The sequence below is a fragment of the Sabethes cyaneus genome, chromosome 2 (genome assembly GCF_943734655.1).
Source record: "Sabethes cyaneus chromosome 2, idSabCyanKW18_F2, whole genome shotgun sequence".
NCBI classification, from domain to species: domain Eukaryota; kingdom Metazoa; phylum Arthropoda; class Insecta; order Diptera; family Culicidae; genus Sabethes; species Sabethes cyaneus.
The window spans coordinates 83,459,482-83,482,765 of record NC_071354.1 but is presented as its reverse complement, the minus strand read 5'-3'; the positions used below and the strand labels follow the sequence as shown (position 1 = coordinate 83,482,765).

Sequence of the window (23,284 nt, the reverse complement as noted above, 5' to 3'; positions counted from 1 at the left end):
AGGCCGCCGTTCCTGTATGCAGACATTCTGCTACCTACACAGTCGCGAAACGCGACACAGACTCATATCGTCTTTCTGCTAAGCTTACTCGCGAGTCAAATAACTCGTAAGCAATCAGCTGCCCGTTAGGCCTAGTGGCGCACTGGGATACAGATTGTGCAAAATTTACTTTTTCTTTTCTTCTTTATCTTCGCCAACGAGTCTACTCACGGACGGGAGCGCGAACCCTCGCGAGTAATCGGTATCAGCAATTCCTTGTCCTAGACCGAAGCTGTTAGCTAAATACACACTCGCAAAAACTCGTCGCAGTGCATGAATAAGAGCGAGAGTCCGAAATAATTGCTATGCCGGCGTGTTCGTTAGAATAGGTACGTGTGTATGAGAAAATTGAACCACACGAGAGTTGGCTACGCAACACTATGAAGCACATCGAGGATGCGATCAGTACTACATACAGCGCGAAAAGCGTTGGGTACTGCTGATGCAGCCACTTCCAGTGAGTGGTTCAAAACAGGGGGCCAACGAATGACTTACGAGGAGAATCGAGCCAGAACTCACATATTTTCAACAACTGGGACACGCTAGCGTAGACAGATACCGAGGCGCTAGAGCTGCCGAAAACAAAAACACGGTCGTAAGAAACAACAGTACTCGCAGAAGGGTAATGATTGAGGATGATGGATGAACTGTGGATCTACCAACTTTGGACGAGGTTAAAACGCAGCTAGAAAGCTGAAACACGGCAACGAATCTGGAAAGGATGGCAACCTACGGACTGGCTGGAAGGTCTCATATGCCCTATTTACAAAAAGAGCCATCAAATGCAGCAATTAGCGAGGATTTACTCTGCTCTATTCTGGCTGCAAAATTCTCTCCCACGTCTTGTTTCATGGACTGAGGTCGTTGCAAGAAACCTTTCTTGGCGAATATAAGCGCTGTTTTCGAGTGGGACGCTTTACAACGGACCAAATGATCACACTGTGCAAACTCTCGATAAATTCCGGGGATTCAACTTGCAAACCCACCATTTGGTTATAGACTTCAAGGCGGTGTATAATTAAACAGTTAAAGAAAATGAGCTGTGGTGGATCACGCCTGAACGTTTACAACACAACTGGTTAGGTTGATACGTTCTATCCCTGATGATGCAAAATCAAGCATCAGAATAGCGGGAGATATGTTGGTCTCATTTAGAGTGATGTTACATTATTTAAAGCAAGGTGACGGGCTTATTAATTTACTGTTCAACAATGCAGTGGAAGCTGCTGTTCGAAGGGCAGACGTGTAGAGAAGCGGTAGCATCATCTTACCTGCTCCTAGGCTTTGGGACGATATGGATATCATCGGTGTTAACCGTAGAGCTACGGAAGATGCATCTTAATTCTCCCATTGGATCTCTACGGCCACGAAGCGTGGACGTTAAAACAGAGCGACTGACGAGCACTTGGCGTTTTTGAGCGCAAGGCCCTGCGATTTTTCTAGGCTTCAGGGGCGTAGCCAGAAATTTTTCTTAGGAGGGGTCTTACAAAAAAATCTAACATAGCCTAACCTTATAAAGAGATTATTCAGGAAATGGGGAATTATTTTCAATCATCAGAAGCTATTTTGGATTATATTCATTGATTTATAACCCAATCCAGGCGTAGATTGCCTTCACCGTCCCAAGGGACTCGAGGGTGCCTTCGAAACACGCACGTAGCACATCTCTCACTCCAGGGTAGCTTAGATTAGTCACGTCAGTTTGTCCGGAGAACTGTGCTCGTGCATTATTTGCCATGACTGTTCGCCGTCGACTGTATCATACGCTGCTCCTGAAATCTACAAAAATATGATGCGTAGGCACGCTTTATTCCATCATTTCTGGAGTATTTGTCGCCTTGTTTTTCACCCGAAGCTCGATTCAAATTGATAATTTGTTGTAGATAGCGTTCAGTATTAACGGTTTCCCCAGGTTGAGCGGCTCATAGTAGATCGAACTTTTCTGATTCCACAAAATTGCACAAAGCATTCGCCTCGATTGTAGATTTCGATCGAGCCTGTTACGATCAGAAACGTCCCGATCGACTTGTGTTATAGCATACGTTGTATTCTGATCGAAGCGCAATTCTGATCGGATCTGGCTCCGGTCGGTATGTAGAATAGAGGCGATTGTCTCGTCCATAGTGATTTGACCATTCAACCGATGTTGATGGTTCTCCTGTGCTTATCCAAGATTTTTGACGCTTAGGATTCTAGAAACAAATCCACTTTCCATGACTCGTCACAATCCTACGGAAGAATTCAGATATTTGGAAATGGTTTCTTCAGCCATGCTCAGTTGATCCGTGAGTTGTTGTTATGTTTTTCGGTCATCTTGGTCCAAAGCGGATTGGAGTTCACTGTTCCTGAAACCTTTTTTCGGTGGCCTTGCACGGTCTTCGTCTCTCACAACAAAATTACCATTTTGAAATTTTTTTTGAACCACTCAAAGCACTGCGATTTCCCAAGAGCATGTTCACTGTAACCTTCGACAAGCATTCAATGTCATTCAGCAGTAGTTTTCTTTAAAGAAAATAATAAAGCAAGGCCTTGGGAATCTTCTAATACTTGACCCTTCTTTATCGACAGACTTCGCAGCCGGTTAGTTGGAGTACAGAACAATTACAAGGCTAGTGAATCAATCCTACTGACTTTATCTAGCAGCACCACCTAGCAGTGTTGCGAAGTCCACACTTTTCTCGTTTCAACGAATACGCTGGCATAAGAATCCCTTCGGCTCTTGCTCTTATTTATTCATGCACTGCGACGAGTTTTTGTGAGTGTGTATTTAGCTTTTAGCTAATAGCCACGGTCGTCGCTCTCCCGTTTGCACTCCCACCCCCGTTAGTAAAATCGAAGGGCGAAGATGAAGAAGAAAAGAAAAATCAGAGGGGTTGTGTACAAGACACGACCGCATATATAGGTGACGCAGGACTACGTAAGTCTCTTTGTAGTGATAGTTGCATGTATTCATGCTTGTATTTAATCATTCGATTCTTCATGTATACATGCTAGATGCAACATTTATATACATGCTACATGCGTTGTATGTAACATTTATCAAAGTAGTAACATTGTAAACATTCAATCCTCAAAAGATTGTGCATTTGAAAACAATTTAACAAAATCAAGAACACAAACTATTGCTTTCCTGCTACTACTCGATCTGTTGGGACAACGAACTTGTGTCATTTTTTCTGGCACACTTCCCTAACACAGACGTCAAATTGGACTAGGTTTAATCGCGTTCGTAAGAAATCTGTTGGCACGAGGGGGCTTTGTCACTCTCTCTGGCGTACTTCCCAAGCAAGGGCATCAAAATGGTCTAGGTTTAACCGCGGTGTTAAGAAATCTTGTTGAAATGAGGAAACTTTGTCACTTGTTTTGGCTTACTTCCCAAGCACAGATATCAAATTGATATAGGTTTAGATCATCGTAAAGAATCTTCCAACCAATCACAAAGCGAGAATTCTGGTAAAACATAGGTTCATTATTTTCAATTTATCAATAGTTCAACATCAAGAATCCATACTTTTCTTCATTTGGGTCAATTCTTAGAAGATTTTCCGATCGATTGGTGTAAGAATATTGAAAATCGATCGGAAAGCCGCTGAGCTATTAGCGCTCAAAACCTTTCATTTTTCGTGACGCTCGCATTTTTCGATTTTTTAGAATGACACCCTATCTCAAAACTTGCCGTAAGACGTAGTCCTACGTCAAAAGTAAAACTAAATCTGTATTCCAATAGGCCACTAGCCCTCACCGGTAGCTGGTTGCTCACGATTTGTTTGACTCACGAATAAGCTATGCAGGAAGACGATGTGAGGTTGTGCGTTCGCGAATGTGTAGGTAGCAGAATGTCAGAACTGTACCTCGAAGTTAATTGAGCGGTTAAAAAAATTAATGGTCAGCATTGAAACGTACTCCCAATCGGACTTCCCGGGCACAAAAACCGACTTGTTCAAAGCTCTTCAGAGTTAGGCTATAGATTATTGTCTTTATTGACAAAAAAATCGAATTGATATAAAAGAAGGTAAATGTTGAAATTGCGCCTCCATGTTGGCATCGTGGTACGTTGTATATTCAAATCTCGACTGAGAGAGACTATTAGTCAATAGGATTGAGTCCCTTCCAGGCGCGGCAGAAGTCGAGACAAGTTGACAGCTTATCCTGCATGCTTTTCAACATCGCCTTTGAGAAGATGATCCGGCGAGCTAAACCGAAACGAGAGACTCAATTTTCAGTGGAGGTAGCAACCTTCTTAGCTACGGAGATGACTGTGATATTGTTGGCCGAAACTTCGCAACAGCAGAGGCCGACTGCGCTAGACTAAAAGCAAGAGTTAGTAAGATTGGGCTAAAAGTAAATGCGTCGCTGACCAAATACATGGCTGGTAGAGGCTCAAAGAGACGAACGTGCACTTTTCGTGGACGGCAATCGTTGACGGTGACGAACCAGAAGCGGAAGATGAGTTTATGTATTTGGGATCGCTGGTGGCCGCGGATAACACAAATTGCAGCGCACTCAAGCAGAAAATCGAGTCTAGTTTGCCCTTCGCAAAACTCTTCCATCCGCTAGCAAACGATAGCCACCGTACGATGCGGACAAAGTACACAGCCCTTATTAGACCGGTAGTTTTTATGGATTGGACCATACTCACGGAGGACATGACAGCCTTCCGGACGATATTTGACGGAATAATAGCTGGAAGCGGAGAGCGGCGGAGGTACACTAGAATCTCTTTTTACGTCCATTCATTCTAGGTGATTTCTTTTTGCTTCAACATGTTTACATCCCAAATTTGAATAAAAGTCGTCTCGTCTAAAATTTTACGTTATCGTAATCGTTTACGTCTAAAATTTGAATAAACGTCCACTCTTTTTACGACCGATGGTTTTTACGTCTCATAATAGTGAACGTAAAACGAAACTTGAGTGTATATGAATCACGAGCAGCAGCACTGCTACCATCGGACCATCGGACATCTGATGAAAGTCGGTAAGTTACGATGGACCGAACAGTCATAAGGAAAACGGTTCTATTTAATAACCCCACGGGCACCCAGACCCAATGTGCGAGATGGCTCAACTTGGGTCTTGCGCCTTTTGAAACGCCTGGGAAATAGACGACGAGTAGACGACCCAAGATTGAATGCAGCCGACTAGTTGAAACAGGATAAGCCACCCTAGGTCTATGCAACTGACGACGACAACGAGGATCGTAAACTAGTTCCGTAAATTTTCCTGTACTCTAAGCCATTGGTAGCAGAAATTTTAAGCTTCAAAGTGTTTGAACCGTGTACACGGGTACACGAGTACCAGCCAGCCACACGCCCTGGCAGGTGTTGTGGGTTCAAATCCGGTTCTAATCTCTGATTATAGCTTGGTTCGACCCATGCACCTTCCAGCATTGGACAAAAGATAGGAGTCACAACGACAACTTGTTAAGCATAGCTACCTATTACCCCCCCCCCCCTTCCTTTCCACTCTTTCCCCTTCATTCCCTAAAAAAAATCCTTCGTCATTACTTTCCCATACCGTCCCTTCATCAATTGTAGAATCATCGTTTAAAAAAAATATTAATACAATGGACTGGTCACGCATCAAAGATGCCGGTAAGAAACTAACGAAAATATTCGAGAATATTCAGCAGAGAACCCGACAGAGACCAACGACTTCGTCGAAGACCCCGTAGCCGTTGGATGAGCGCTGTTGACGAAGATGCTTGAGCAGTGGATGTTAGTGGCGACTTCCCAAGACCTACAAACGTGAAGATGGCTCCTAAATTCGAACTGATTCGATAAACCGATTGCAACCGAAAAAGTAAAGTAAAGTAAATACGTGAGGACGAAGAACCCTACTTCATGGCAAACTTCCAACATCCAATATCTAAGTGTGCTAAAAAATGTCTGGCCTTTCCTGAAGCCACACGGTTGTTCTGTGCTGTTTTGGTCGGATCTGGTAACGCGCTGTTACGAAACAAAGACCATGGCGTGGTATGTCGCTAACATCGTACGGGAGACACTCAAACAAAAAAACTCTCAACACACAAGAGATCCCAGTCGAGAAATCTTGGGCTCGTGAAGTGAAATCTGAAAAAGATAAAAAAAACCCGATTTAATCCACCTAGTGGTGAAAGGAACCTTTGTTATACGGTCTTACTTGCTATTTGTGATAGAAATCGACACGTCTTTGGAAAATAATTCATTTATTGGTTGTAGTTGCGTAGTGGGTTGGTTTACATAATATTTTTGAAAATTGAATAAGTTTACAAAATTTGAACAAAATAGGAACACTTTTAAATTTTGATGAAAAAAGGATCATGAAATTGCTGAGTAAGGATAAGTAAGTTGTTATTAATCTGAGTAAGTGCAAATAAAAGTAAGTTGTAAGAGGAAATCTTATCCTTTAGCATATACATTGTCTAGTAAAGGTCTAGTTTATAGGTTTTTGAACTATGCATAGTTTCCTGTAATGCCATTCTATTTGAATCACATCAATAGAGTTTTCTTGAATAATTTTCATCAATTTTTATTAACTCACGCTGTTGTATTTTATACAACACGTGTAGGTTTTTCAACGCCATATTGTTATAAAGTTACAAATCGTTGTTTAACTAACGTATATTCTTCAACAAACTTATTGTGAGCAAAATATCATAATTATTCAGTGCATTAATAATTTAAATTGTTGGGAAAATTTATGCAGCAAAACTATCAGCAAATGTAAAATGTTTAAAATGTATCCGTCTGCTGATAGTCGAGTAATTCGGAGTCAAAATTAGGGTATTCTTTATAATCAAAGTTCTACAGTTCCTAAACAAGCAAACATACAGGTATACTATTTTCAGAAAAGTTGTGTATTTTTACTATTTGTACAATTTTGTAGTACATGAAAAAGTCATGCAACAATTACAAAAAGAGCAATGATAGAAAAACTGATTTTACAAATTCATATACAATAAATAAGATTTTTCTATCTTCGCTGCAGAGATAGAAGGTTACTGTCTTTAGCAAAATTTCCTGTAATAATATGCTCTATAGCTTTGCAGAACACATCAATGTGTTATATTGACACTGAAGAAAAATATTTTTTTTATTTCACTTTTAGGGGGTTTAATAAAAATTTAAATTCCACCAGACGATAGAGCTTCCAATTTCAAGAAACTCTTCCAAAGGTTCGATCAACCTAAAACCAAGTTTTTCCAGTCAAAAGTCTAGTGCACACGTTTTCTTTGGTTTGGGGCTATTGTGCGCGCGAGTAACTGTGTTACAAAAGTTGGCGCGAGTGTTCGACGGTTAATATATTTTAATCGGTATAACCAATTCTTATGAAATTTTGCATATATATTCGTAGTCTCAAAACCTCTCGTTTGATATTAAAATATTTGAAATTAGGTAAATTATCTTGGTTAAAATCATTATAAATTATTGTAAATTTTGGTGTGGTGTATACGGTTGCTCATAACTTTCAAATTAAACGTCAAATCAAAAAACCATTCAATAGTGATCTATTAGGATATATTATCTTTCAAATGAGACTAATAGCGCATAAATCGGTTTGGCCATCTCTAAGAAACAGGCGATAATTATTACCTTGTCAAAACAGGTTTTTTAAGCATAACTTTTAAACTACTTGTTTGTTTTCAATTAAAAATTCCTGAACAATTTAGCTTTAATAAGGGCTTTCATTTGATACTAAGATCGTTGAAATCGGTCATGTAGTTTTGAAGAAACCCGTGTCACGTATTTTTCACATTTTTGCTTATAACTCTTAAACGAAACGTCGTGTCACGAACCAACTCAATAGTGATCTACTAGACAATAACACCTTTCAAACAAAAGTAATAGCGAACCATTCGGTTCAGCCATCTCTGAGAAACAGGCGATAGAAAAAATCATTACATACATACACACACACACACACACACACAGACATTGCTCAAATCGTCGAACCCTATCGATTGGTATATGTGACTTGGCCCTCCGGGCCTCGGATCAATTTCGTGTTTTTCGACCAATTTTTAAACCTTTGTTATAGTATAACAAAGGTAAAACTGCTGGAAGTGAGAAACAGTTTAAGGCAGTTTGACATTCTGTGGCAAACAAAGTGGACAACGTATGCTTTTTCTGTATTTAGTTTTCGTTCAACTTAAAAGGAAAAATAATTTGATTTTTAAATAGAAAATTTTAACAATTCTTATTCATTCATGTTTGACCAAATTTTAATCGTAACACCCTTTAAATATATGGCACTTCTAACAATCACCAGGTTCAATTGAATTTCACTTGCAAGATTCAGTACTGAAAGTGAAACAAGTTTAGCCGTATTTGCAATAGTTGTCAGAAATTAAACTTCATTTATTTAGATAGACAAAGATGACACTTTTTCTTTTAATTCTGCTAGAGTGAGGAACGGATTAATCACGGGTCGTTTATTTTAAGCAGTTGAACATAAACGTGCTTAAAATGCAGCATTTTGTTCATATTTTCAGAATCTTTTGATAGGAACATTATCTTGAATCACCAGACCATGGATGTAATTCATACAAACACAATTTAGTGCGTTTTCGACAAGAAATATGATAAATTAAAACTTGTTTTCAAAACACTTGCATTTTCTCAGCTGCTGAAGTAAGTCGCCTCCTTGCTACTGCTGAAAAGAATCTCCACACTACTTTGAGCACTGATTACAGCATTTGTAACAGTCAAGTACTCAATTTTAACATACCATATTTTAGCAGAAATGTGTGCGCTTGCACTATTTGATGCCATGGTTGGTTTAAACTTGAGCAAAGTAAATAAATAAATAAATAAAACAAAGCCGAGGTGCAACGTTCCCTTCTGTTTGATACAACAGGCTTCGCAGTCAGCTGTTAGAGTACAGGACAATTGCGGGGCTAGTGCTTACTAGATCAGCATCGTACCTCGAGGCCAATTGGGAGGCTGGGTCCCACGCTTATAACAGCGAAAATTTGGAACAAGTCAGTAAAATTCAGGACTGCTTAAGAAAGCACCTTGGTGATTAAAATGCAGTCGGGCTGATTAAAATTATTTCCAGTGGATACAGCCTGAAGAATTAAAGTTAACAACAAGACTGGTATGGCCCACTTAGTCAACCCATCGCTAATAATATAGTAAAATAATCAGTGATACGACTGTACTGCTTAAAATAGGTCCCTGGCCCTATTTATTTATAATTCTGATTTTCGGTGCTGACGTTCTAGGTTTCATCACTGTCAATTTAGAACCTCATTTATTTGTTTCGACTATTACTTGTTAAACAACTCCAAACTCCTTCAACGATATCAAATGTTAGTAAAAAACCTACCTGAACTATGTTCATCCCCGCTACCTGCAAGAGTTATTGACAAACACCAAGGTATAAACAATTTTACATGCTTTTTTATCACATAATACAAATTGATATTCTTTGCTCACAGCAGTATTTTGCGGTGTTATTTCCAAACGGATACATCCTCATTTTTTCACTTCGTAGTAATAATTTTCATAAATTTATAACTGCTGTCCTTCAGATCCCCCATACGAAAGAGTATTGCGCCAAAAGTTTTTACAACCGGGATTCAAACTACCATAAAATGCAAGCTGTGAGAAAACCATTCCCTGATTCTGTCAAAGTCAATGCAAACTGTTAAGTATTAAAAGTACGGCATTCATTTATTGGTGTCATAAAACAAACAAACCCCGGTGTATACACAGAAAGGTATAGAAAACTAGCTTTCACTAAAGTTCGTCCTTGCACTCGTCGCAGAGTCAGTGGAAAGAATCCTCAGAAAGTCATAAATCGACCAGGATTTTACTGCCGAGCATCTAAATCTTTCCAAATATTCGAAATTGTTATCAACCAACGAATGCAACCAAGCGTAGGTACCTCTTGTCTCGTTATCCTTTCAATTTCCAACCGGAAAACACATTCTTCGTGTACACTTTGCAGCAGCAGCGGTCGCCTACCTGAAGCAACGATAAACTTTCGACGTTGCACTGAAACGAAGCCCGCCGGTACACCCTAAAAAACCAAGTATGATATATTTACGAACAACTTCGCCTCGGCCAATCTCCTTCAAGACTGGGACAGTTTCCTGTTTTCATTTTTTATTTTTCCTATGAATCTGGTGCGATACACCACCGAAGCTCTGTTTCTCTGTTACATAGGCAAGTTATTCCAAAGCTCTTATCTAACCGTGCCATGCAAGAAGGTCCATCGTCGCCTAGACCGCTGGAGAATGTGCTGATTCCATCCTATGTAGTGCTGCTGGCAGTGAAGATGAATCTATCAAAGCTAACCAGACGGGGTCAAAGGTAAATGAAAATCAGTGAACAATCCTCCTACGCGGAATGCAGAATTTAAGAATGAGAATTTCCATCACCTTAAATCGAATTGTAAGTCGAGCTCTTTTCCTCGGCGATTGGTCCCTTTCACAGATCATATTCTTAGGTTGAGATTTATAGCCAGGTGATAAAAAAATGCAAATCGAGGCGCAATCTTCAACAAAAAAGCAAACAAACGCAGAACTCCAAGCCAAATGCAACACCCAACACCCACAATAAAAAAGCAGAACTCCGCAAAACACATAAAGTAGACGCTCTTTTCTACCTGCCTGCGGTGTCCCGAACCGCATGGTCTGCCCTCCGGCGGTGCATCCCACCGCTTGTCCTACGACGACGACGATGCATTTCACCGGCTACATAAGCGAAGAAAACGATGCACATGCTGCTTACTCCAGTTTATAGTAGGTACCTACGCTTCTACTTCGATCATTGAACAATCCAATTGAGCTGGTATGAGTGCAATCAACCGAGTCTCGACGCGTTTTCTCCTCGCTCCCTGTGCTCAAAACAACTTTTGAGCAATTCTCTCACCTCATTTGAAACGGAGAGCGAACAGCCCTAATATCACAACTACACAGACACATTTCGGGAAACACGGATGCCATATTTATAGATCTCTGCTTCGTTCAGCGCTTTATTTCCCTAACATTTTCCTCGTCGTAGTACATCTTCCTCGCAGACATAAATTTATGCTCCCTCACAGCATGACATTTTCTACTGGCTAAACAGGAACTGCAAGAGCGTAGCATAGAAGAGAGAGTCGTCTGCTGAAAGAGAGCGAGAGCGTAAAGAGGGCCAACATCGTCTGGCTTTTGCGTTACTGATGTCTGTCAGCGACGAACAATTCGATGTTTACTGCCGCAGCGTACAGATTAGTTGAGTTCTAAACGTTGAGTAGGGTGGACGCATTTCTCGCTTCGGTTTGCTAAATGGTGACCGTCGGTTTTAATAGCAGTGATATATGAAGCGCGTTTCTCTGATATGGCGGATTAAGAATTGATAGTGACTATTATAATTGTGGAAAAATCTTACAAGTGCGGAATGCGAATGAAGTTTGAAACCCGCCAGTGCTGGCAAGTGAATTCCTATTCAGTTGAGCGTATCATTTCGATTCGATGAATGAAATCGAGAAACCAGCAGAAGCATTGTGCTCCAGTTTGTGGAAATGTTTTGTGATTTTGAGTTGAAATAAGTGACATTCCACCTTACCAAAGTGTGAGAAACTCACAGCCAGACAGAAGTGTGAGGCGATAAACCTGTCGAAGATCTACGGAAACCTCCGGTTCAGAATTGCGCTAACGTCAATAGCATTTAAAGAAAACAACTTTGCCTCTGTCAGTCGGTGTCCGCGTTGTTAAAGTGCGTGTTTTGTGTGTGCTTTGTATTCGAAGTACGCAAGCTCCTCGCCGATTTCGTGGGTTGTAAGGCGCGTAGTGAGGGAACAGACAAGAAGAAGTCAGAAGAGAAAAAGATTACAACCTTGTCCCGAATATTTCGATTTTATTTGTCGTTATTCGTCTTGTTTTCGGGTTCAGTTGTTTGGTGTGCGACAGTGCAAGTATCAACTCGGTGTACGCTTGTTTGCACTCAGTGGTTTCACTAATATGCCAAACACATGTGATGCCTGCTGATGGATTACGACGGTTGAAGGGGCTGAGTGCAATTGAGAATCTAAGTGCTTGCAGTGAGTTTCATTACGTCAATATCGAGAGCAAGCGACAACTAGTGACAGCCTTTCGGCCGTGATAGCGCGAACCCCTCTTGAACACGGCGAAAAAACAACAACGTCTGTGCATACATACATAGAACGGCGTCGTCGCCAACTACAGACGACGGACCTGTGGCGGAAAACGGGTGCCATTCTGTGCGATACCCGGTGCGGACCAAGCTGCAGGCGGAGAGGACACAGCACGCGCAAGCAGGACGACCAGCCGAAGGCAGCGAGTGTGTTTCTATTGAAGGTAATCATTGGATTGAGGTTTATGGCGAATTGGATTAAATCGATTTATTGATGGGTAGCCGTTTCGGAAGGCTACCAGCGGCGGGCTGTAGAACCACCACCCGCTGTCGCGGGGAACCGCGAATCGGGTGCCATAAAATACTCGTTTGCGTTAAGCTGCGCCCCAGTGACGAAAACGGCTGCTACTGAATTTTATTTCCACCGGACAACAATGTGATAACGGCTCAAATGGGCTTTCATTTTTATGATCTATTGGAGTATACAAACATGCTTCGAGATTCTCCGCAAAGCACAACTTGCTGCTACTGGCACAGGCAGTGGCGAGATAGCATCGGTTACGATATTTTTGGATTTTGAACAATGAACTAATTTGGGGTGGTGGAACACGGAGCTGTCGTTACATGCTTACGCTTGTTTCGTCGCCGATAAGATTATGATACGATATCGGCGAATCGGGCTGGGTGAACCGTTCGTTTTTTCGAATAATATATCCAAACAAAATTTTGATACGATGCTGGCTGATATGGCCAATAGGATTCGATTCGGACTATGGAATGCTTCTTCTATGTACAATGTAAATGTGATGCGATATTTTGTGGAATTCCCGCGTTTGGTTCCAAAGTTTGAAAAGAATAGAAAACTTGGTCAGTTTATCAAAACTGATTTGCATTCATCAGTAACTTTCCATAAATCAGTACTTTACAAAACTTCTTGCTCATTATGCATTGAAAACTTATTTACCTAGTTTTTTTCAATTTATTTCTTATCAGTATGCTGATACTGTCGTTGTTATAATAGAAGTGAACAGATTATGTATCATCTGTTAACAAAACGAGAAGGTTTGCCTGAGACTACAGCTGTAGGATTTGGAGCCAAAAACCCACACGAAACCGCACTTCCTAGCTCGGCCATACAATTATAAATTGACGCATTTGCAGGAAGGCCGCCTGGAGTTGCTAGGTAGGAACTTAGGGGACGGGCAGAGTTATATTGGGCGCCTGCTACTAGTTGCCTTCCCAATTTTACTTCTGATACAAAAAATTAATCCTACATATGATTAAACTGGGTATTTCTGTATGGTACCCATAAAAATAATGTTTTCGGCATTAAGAGAATGATTCGTACCTACTCGTAGTCCTACGTCAAGCATTCATGCCCTCAGAGGCACAGGCACTTTATTCGACAGACTTCACACCCAGCTGTAGATGTGCATAAAAATAAGGTTGGACTGTTCGATATTCGATTAGACCAACTAATTAGACCAGAACTGAGACCAACAGGGTTTATGAAAAAATCGATTCAATCAATTCCCATTCAATTCCCAATTCCCATTCAATTATCCCAAAATTCAAAAATAGTCTGATAGAATTAGTAAAACACTATACCTAAAGCAGAAGCAGAAGACTTTTAACCCCTTTTGACCCGGTGTACTTTAAAATTGCAAATTAAATTCCAAACGCCGGAGCATAATGAGTTAATTAACAATTTATTACTTTTTTTCGCATCATAACCATGCATAAGATAACGAAAGAATATTCCTTTAGAAGACTAAGCTCAAATCCCCTTAAAAAAGCTCTTGAGTGATGCGTTGCATTCACTGAAACCCAAGTGGAAGCTCTTTGCGCTGACTTCAGTGAGGTGTTTGGCAAAATTGATGTACTTTTTTACTCTTTAAATTTGAAAAATATGGAATAGGAAAAACATTTCTTATTATTATTCTCATTATATTCTTAATATCTCACAAAGTGCGTGCTCTAAACAAGTCACCTCTAGAGTTCCTTAAGGTTCTCGTCTGGGTTGTCTTCTTTTAATGGGGCTGGTACCGAATGACAGAAACACAAATGGTCGAATCACGAATGACCGAAGTCCAAATAGCCAAATTTCAACAGCAGTCACAAAAAGCCGAATCACGCAAGGCCGTATTTTCTCGGAATGCCCAAATAACTATTCAATAAAAAAAACATCAATTGGCAAGTAGTTAACAAATAACTTAAATCAAACAAAAAAACAAAATAAGCAACACAACTATTTACAATAGAGTATAGATGATTGATAGTTCTTTGTTTCCCTAAGCGCAAATGAACTTCGTTCATTATGAGGTGCGAGACCTATTTGCCGTCTTAGTAGCAAATGTTTCCTAGATCATTCAGAGAGAGACGGCCGCGAGTGAGCGCCGGTGACCCGCCGTCGGAAGCGCCGGCCACTGCGGAGGGGCAGCCCCCGCTGCAGCAACCACTTCTATTTAGGTGCATGCATTTTCCTAGGTTAACTGACCAGTAGGGATTATCCCTTAGTTCAGTCCGAACTTAGAACTTAGAAAGTACCTCACGTTTTTGCAAGTTGAAGGCCGTGAATATTTTCGGCCAAATATGACGTTCGGCCTTCCCAAGTAACAATTTGGGTTTCATTGTAATTTTATAATGGCATTTAAGACCAAAATTGGTCTTGAAAACCAGCATAAGAGTACAATAAAACTCACATTGTTGCTTGGGTTTTGTGATTCGACCTTTTGTGATTCGGACTTTCGTGATTCGGCCATTAGATGTATTATGCCATTTGTAATTTCGGCCATTTGTGATTCGGCCATTCGAAGGCAATCCTTTTAATACTATACCTAAATGACATCTCCTTTCTTCTCTACTCAATAGCTGTTCTTATGTTCGCAGACGATATGAATCTGTTTACGGAACTAACTGAGGAGAAAGACGTCGAAATATTACACAATAAAATCAATCCCAACCAAGTTAAATGAATCAAAATTGAATTGAAGCGATTGAACCATCTCTCATTTTACCAGAAATTGAGATTGACTAATTGAATACATTTATTTGGTTAAAACGACTCGATTTCAAAAATTGCAAAATTTTGATGGCGCGTTTTATTCACCACTTCACCAGTTTACCAATATGCACGATAAAATTTCCTGCGCATATGCTGCACAACTACGAAAACTGCTGAATTTTTATTAATAATTCTGTCGGATATTCGATTATGGTTGCTGTAAACTAAATCGCTGTAACTAAATGATCTGACAGTAAAACTTTAATTTTGGTGCTCATGGATATATATTTTCAAGTTATATAAAGCTAGTTGACTGATTTAGCTTTGCAATGCTAGAGCAAGCGTAATGCTTTATAGCTTTCGCGAACAAACTATGCGCTTTATAAAAAATGGCGGTGGCTATCAGGCAATGAAAAACATAATCAGGGGGGCGTGATAAGACTACTCGAGCGTGGGCCACTTGGTCAGAAGGTAGTTTCATAGCGGTCATCAGAAAGTTCAGGTAGAACTCATTGTTTTATTAGCAGTTTTATGAAATTGATCATGAAAACCACTAGAAGAACGTAATAAAACTTCAATTGCTGCATGGGAATGTAACCAATACAGGCTATAACAAAAGTTAGCTCCAACTGAACGTAAAAAATGTAATTCTATTCAATTCAGCAGAAAAATACAAACAGTTTTTTCCTGTGTGGACTCATCACGTGATCTCATACCGTTGATCTATTGTGAAATACAAACATACTCAACGGACATATTTTTAGGAAACCAGCATGCAGGAAAATATAAAATTGTATGAGATCCAGATGTATTTTAGACTCTAACTAACCCTCTTAATATGTTTTGAATTAAAAACATCAAAAATATGTTCAAAACAAATTTCTTGACTTTTTGATATTAATATCACAACATTCTGACCATACGTTCAGAAGTTAACATCTTTCAAAAACAATAATTCAGGAATATTTTGATTCAAAACAAATTTCTTGACGTTTTGATATTAATATCACAACATTCTGACCATACATTCAGAAGTTAACATCTTTCAAAAACAATAATTCAGGAAAATTTCGAGAACAATTACCTATTGCAACGAATTTTGCCTTTTTTACATTTGAAAAAAAAAAGACATCTAGCACTAAGGTGATTTATGTACTTTGGACATCACCCTATTGTCATTGGAACGTTTCCTAAGAATTCTTTTAAGAAAACTTTTGAACCTCTTTTACGTCAAGTTACCTTGGGTAGGAAATGAAAGGCATTATAATGAGCATTTAGGGAAAAAATATTAGACTGAAGCTTAAGGTTTTTATAACTGCTGAATTATTTTCATAGTGTAAACACAAAAGAAACGTAAACTATCATAAATTCAAACAGATGTTATTTTCGCGTTTTTGAGTTGCAAATTTTTCTAATCTAATCTAATCTAATCTCACACTAACGCAGCCAATTGTTGAAGGCATCCTGGAAAATGACGATTACTTGAATCAATCATTTTTCTAGTCAACGGCCAGGCCAACTGCGCAGCATATACCGCAGAGAGAATTCAAAGGAATCAAGTGGAACCAGAAAAATACCTAATTCCTTTAAACTCTTTGAAATCAAGGGGAAGGAAGAAAGCGTGGACCTCCCATACCAACAGCTTCCCATATACATAGATAATGATTTTTTTACAGTCGTTAGGAGTATCTTTGCTAATAAAGGTTAAGTGATACTCCGGACCCTCAGGGATTAACTAATAGCATTTAGACCAGAAGCCAGGCTGCAATTGGCCAAGGATATAACGTCGAATTTGCCAAAAATATTAGTTAAAATCATATAATACTTGAAAATAAAGTCGTGTGGTTTAATGGTTGCCTAAAACTACATTTGTAAGGTTAGGAACTGAAAACCGCACGACCCCGCACCTCCTAGCTTGGCTACTCAATTATACAAATTGAAGTATTTCCAGGTATGGCCACGTGGAGGCGCTAGGTAGGGGCTTGGGATGGCTAGAGCTATGTTCGGCGCTTTTTCCTAGTTGCCTTCCCCATTTCATATCCGCGTTTTTGGGTTGCAAATTTTTGGCAAAAATTTTCAAGTTTTCGTAATGCAAAAAAATACACATCGTGTTTTTCTAAACTATGAAGATCTTTCTGGAAAGTAACTTTATAAAAGAACTTTTTTTTATAAAGTTATTTTCCAGAAAGTTTACTACTTACGATGGTTTAATCGGGAAATTTACGTTTCGATTTCTTTATGCAGTAGAGGAAAGTAGTCAACGACAGTATAGACATCATTCTAAAAATATGAAACCTTTTAGGAAAAAAAATTTAACTGTGGACGACTTTCTCCTATATTTATGCCAGTAATAACGGAGGGAATGTTATCTACCAATGCGTCATATTAGAATGTGAGGGTGGCATGTTGTACCGTCATGTTGAAACCACAGCCTCTCTACGTTAGTGGCACTCAATTGCTGTACAAAAAAGTCTGTGATCATGGCCCTATAGCAGTGATGAGGCTCTTGAACTGAGGCTCTTGAATACGGTCCTTGCGGCCCACAAACTGGTTTGATGGATGGTGGACGGGAACTATAGGTTGAATTTATTACTGTCAGAAGTCATTTCGGGCCGCGGATCTATTGAGGAGATCTGATTTAGCCCGCATTATACTTATACCGTGGCCACCACTGCCCTATAGCGTTCACCATTAACTGTTACATTTAACCTGGTATCATTACTGAAGGAAACCAATCCAATAATTCCGATGGCCTGTAAAATACATCAAATTGTTATTGTTTCAAAACAAAACGATGTTACGACAATGGCGCGAGGGTTTCCTTCACTCCAATTGCAGTCTTTCTTATTGATACGATATAGCTTATCATATAGATATTTTGGAAATTATAAACAAAAGTAAGTTTGATCGTCTAACAAAATTACTTTGTGAGCCGAGTAGTTTTACCGCATCAATTCTTACACGAGTTGAATTTTGTAGGCCCGCAGACGCAAATTAGTTCTCCGAATCTTTCATAAAGTAGACGAACGCAGCTCCAATTGTTGTGCACAATGCCGAATGGACTCATTTGGATCTTTCTTGACTCTTCGTTCTACAGTAGCACCTGCTTTTTCGTAATGTCATGTGATGGACGATTGTGTGGACCGTAAAATGGATGAAGAGCGCGATGAGGTTGTCGAATTGAACCACGATTTTCTTCGAAAAAAATTGTAAAACGTTAGTCTATTCATGATGAAACACAAAACTTTCCTTTCCACTCTTTCCCATCCATTCCCAAAAAAATCCTTCTTTATTACTGTCCCTTACCGTCCCTTGATCAATGGTAGAACCATCGTTTCAAAAAATATTAATATATGCCTGGCCGCATTTCAAGGTCATGACTAAAATCACGAGGTCATGTTGGTCAAAAAAAAGTGAAATCTGTCAAAATGACGTGCATATAAAAATGTGTTACCAACTTAAAGCTCTATACCTTTATACAACACCATTCTTCAATAACAAAATAGCATTCATGAATAAAATCTTTAAAAAGTAATCAAAGACTCAAATCCGTCAAACAGATACTGAGATACTACCCAGGTGAGAGGTAACGTAGCATAAGCAGTAAATCAACCGTAAATTAGCCTTTTCACTGCATACCAGTTGTAAATTGAAATCCAAAGGTCTATTCAAATTCTTCTTGTCAGTAATCAGTTGCAAATAAGCAGCACTGTAATAGGGTTAGCAGTAAAAAAAAGCTATATATTTCGCTAAAGTGGATTTTAACTAGCATTTGGGGTGACTTGAGTACTTATTAGCTTGCATTTAAATGGCAATGCTTATTGTTACCTGGGTAATTTTGCATAATACTACACCAATCACACGGTCGCGTCTCAGGCACAATTTTTCACTTTTACATTTTGTTGAAATCTTCTGAAACGGTTGAGGGCATGTATACAAATGAGATCAGTCGGCTAATATCGCAACGATTACCCAGATTTTATGGTTTTAGAGTCCTACATCTTTGCATCCAAGGATTTCAATAGTCTTTTGGTTTGCTTTACATCTTACTCAACATAAGCTAGCAGACAGCAGAAACGTTTATGATTTAATTTGTCAATTTTGATTTAAAATCTTAGAAAAATATTTCTATATTACTTTTGTCTGATCGAATGTAACTTTTATGTTTTCAAAGCATTACTCAAAGTTTCACTATTTTTCATAAACTATTATGAGTATTATAGCTCCGAGGCCCATTTCAGTATGATTTCTAATGTACATTTCGAATTCCACTTCGAACATATGATTCTTAATTTGGTTTAGAGTGATGAATGTGCTCCGTTTCCAAATTTACGGTATAATGGATGTAAAAACTCGTGATTGCTAAAAAAAAACTCGTAGCATAACAGTTCCATAAAAACTTTTATAGGTACGTTCCATACCACATCAAAGCTTCACCAGCTTGAACCATACTATTTAATACTTTGTTGAAGTACAATTGAATAAACCCAACACTAACAATACGGTAAATGAAGCTCCGCAGGAGCAAAAAAAAGTTACCAATGCACGATTTAAATTTCGGTATAATTCATTTCGCATTCTACTCGGCAACAAAGTATCACTACTGAATGTCTAACATATGCACATGAAACAACTAGTGGATCGTCGGAAAGAGCGTGTTGAACACGCAATTCTGCCATCCTCTTCGAGCTATACACGACAGGCTGATTCATAAACAGCAAAATTGCTCTATAACGCCACCAATCCACCCGGTCGTTCACATGCGAGATTCTTTTTTTTTCTTTTTCTTCTTCTTTCTCTGCTGCCATGATAGTAAACAGCCCTGAAGTAATATCCGCCGGATTCCGGTACTCGTGTACAAACAAACGAACGTGATATGCCGTGGAATCCTGGTGCAGGAAGCCACCTACAACTAGCACGTCATAACATCATCACCATGATCATCGTGTTTTTTTCTCCTTTCTTGTTACACATTATCATCACGAGGTGTACAGATATATAGACTCATCAATGGCGTGCAGAAACAGCAAAGCGATGTGGAATCAGAACAACATGAATATTCAACAGCAACAGCATAAGGAACAAACGCACGGACATTGCCAGCCAACCCGCTCCGTCCTCACGGACGATACAAAGTCTTGCAGACATTTGCAACCGCTCCCGGGGATCCGTAGCAGCGAGGACCGTGACGGGGATGGGGGATGCCAGTGCCTAAATTCAGGCTGAAGCTACATGAAGACTTGTCTGTCTGCTTCGGACTCCGGGTTTTTGCATGCCGACCAGGCAGGCTAACCGCCCAGACATACCGCGGCATGCGGCAACAAGCCACTGTAGGTACGACACAACGAACGAGAGCATAAAATCGTATACCTTTGAAGGAAAGCGGAAAATAGATCAAACCGCACATAGTTTATAAATTTTCCTCTCTATATTGCTCGAATTTCTTCCCACTGCACTGGCCAGAGCCAGAGCTTCGGAAGTCAATGACTGCTTTCCGGGCGCTGCTGTCTGCCGGCGAGACTACGGGTGTCATCCACCACCAGGAGGAGAAAAAAAATAACCATCACTTTGAAGGCTAACTCTTTGGAAATGATTTTGACGCGAGTTTTTCTATGTGTAGTTTTTTTTTTATTATTATTTTCAATTGCCATACCTTGGTATGATATTCTTTTCACCGTTTCTACTAAATACGCGTTTCGCCTGTCTACCATAACTGTTCGATTTGCATGATTTAATCTATAATACAAAACGCGAGGGTAAATCTGGGAGGAACATTTCTCCAGTACGTCCGACGAACAAGAAAATCCGTTTTAAATTTTGAATTCATGATATTTTAATTTAATTTCAATCATGCGCTTGTTTTCTGTTTTGATTACAAATGGTGTCTCGATCCGTGTTTATGGAAACACCCAGCTTTGCTTGCCGCGCGCGAATGCTATGCAGTGCAGACGACGACGACGGCGGCGGGTTCGCGCAGAATCGGAAAGTGGAGTGTACAGTGTCCTAACCCCACAGCACCCAACCAAACCGACTGACTGCTGTCAGCCTTCGGCTAGGCATAAGCGTTTCAGATGGCATACGAGCGAGTGGTGGAGCAAAATGAAATTAACAGAAAATTTTGATGCGATAGACACAGACACAACGACGTACGACCCCGGGCGGCGGCGGCGGCGGCTCTGAGTGCTGCCAGTCCAGTGCTGGCAGAAACGCGAGAAACAAACACAGAAAAAAAACAACTCCACCATCAGCCGAGCTAGTTGAGTTCAATAACGAAGAAAACATTGGCATGAAGTAGGGCCCCACTCGATTCTTTTTTTTCGTTTGTTTGTTTCGAGGACCCCGATCCACATTTGCCTATCGGCTGATGGGTGGTAATTTACCTCCCTTTACTGCACGCTCCACCAACAACCGAGAGGAGATGGGACAGGGACAAGCTATTATGCATACACAGCTGAACACACATAAGCGCCCACACTGGGAAATGAGAGGTGGTTGGCAGTGTTTTTGTACAAATAATGTGGAGCTCATTGTGTTTCGTAGAGGATCGATTGGGGTCGAGTGGCTTCTAGCTCAGCTAGCAGCGACAGCTTCTCGCAAATGGAACCATTTAAAAAATGAAGTTTTTTTTTTGCTGTTAACTCTGGAACAGCTAACATGTCTGCTGCAGTTGAATATTTCCAGATGGCTTTCACACAAAAAAAAATTATGGCAATTTGACGATGTTTTCATCAAAATAAACAAAAATAACCGTTATGAATGTTATACTCCTAATTATAAACATTCGCTAATGTTTCCTAATGTCACCAGCCATATTTTATCGATGCCCATTTAACCATATCAAACAAAATCCAAACGAAACGAGTCCGATAACCTTGATTAGGAGCACGGTCAGTGAAACACAACAAACCGTTAAAAAAATCTATAAGCCCAGCGAAGACTGAGCGGAGCTGTTCTCGTCGTTATGCATAATTAATTATACAAATCAGATTCATTTCGCAGAAAGCAGAAGAGAAAAAACGACTTTCAAACACATGTTTTACTCGGTTTCTTCACCCGCGCCGGGGGCTGCTCCTATCGTTGTGGAAGGCAACGGAACGGAATTGATTGCGGAGGTTCACACAATTTCCGCAGCCATCTCCGTTGCTGCGAACGGATTAGCCTAAGATAATCCCGCTGGCTAGCACGGCTTATCTTCGAACTGCCGCGGTCCCGTCAGCCGGCCCCGTTGACCTACTGTCACCAGCGCAGCGACCAGAATCGGCAGTGGAATTTCCGCCGAGACTGCCGCTTGTCAAGCCAAATTGCATCTTAATTCGTGCGAGAAAGCGATCCGGTCCGCTCGCGGTCCGCTTAAATTGCCTGGGAGGAAAACTGGCAGGCTGCACGGCAGAGCCGCTGCAAACTGAAAAATCACACATTGTTTTAGTATTTAGTTTTTTTTCGCACACGGGCGCCTCCCCCGCTGCTACCTCTGACTGTCTGATTGGCCACCATTGATGCTATTTAATTCGAACCAGCCAGCAAGCTGCTACGGAAAAATACGACGTGAATCAAGAGTGTATAAATAGACGCGCAACGCTCTTCTTTCGAGCGCAGCTCGTAAATCTTGCGCCTTGGACGAAAGAAAATTTTCTTTTCTCTTCCCATGGCGGTCGTCATGATTGCGCGGGAAACTGCGGGTGAATTCGGTGACCGAGAATGCGAAGTATTTTTTCATAATTTACCTTTCGGGATATGTTTATAAAAATAAACAGCGTTAGCGTTCATTGAAAAATTGGCAAACAACGGGGCGCAAACATGATTAAAACCATAAGAATGCTTGTGCCCTTGTCCGGCGCGGCCGGAAGTCCAGCACGCCCGAGTTGGGTCAAGTTCGCTCTAATTGATTCTAGGGAATCGATTTGTTTGCACGACGAAGCTCCCACCAATCGTAACTTTCCCCATTCCCCGACATGTGTTGTAACACTTCAGAGCATCACGGTATCGCGTGCTGAATTCCAGTAGACACAATTGATTAACATAGTTTTTCTTCTCGTTTTTTTTTCACAGACACTAAATAGGGAACAATGAGTTGAACTTCATCACTTTCCGCGCAACTATTCTCCACTTACCATCTCACCCTACTTCAGGATCCATTATCAAAGGTGAGATAATTATACAACTTTTCCAATGCAACA

General features: G+C 40.3%; 1 protein-coding gene across 1 annotated transcript in view; it reads left to right on the top strand.

The window, feature by feature from the left end:
- The first annotated feature begins 11,267 nt into the window (after window positions 1-11,267).
- LOC128734783 (frizzled-2) overlaps window positions 11,268-23,284 on the top strand; it is a 79,383-nt gene continuing 67,366 nt past the window's right edge. Inside the window, exons 1-2 of the mRNA XM_053829127.1 lie at window positions 11,268-12,327; window positions 23,157-23,251. The gene's annotated coding sequence lies outside the window, so the exon portion shown is untranslated. The remainder of the gene's footprint in view (window positions 12,328-23,156; window positions 23,252-23,284) is intronic.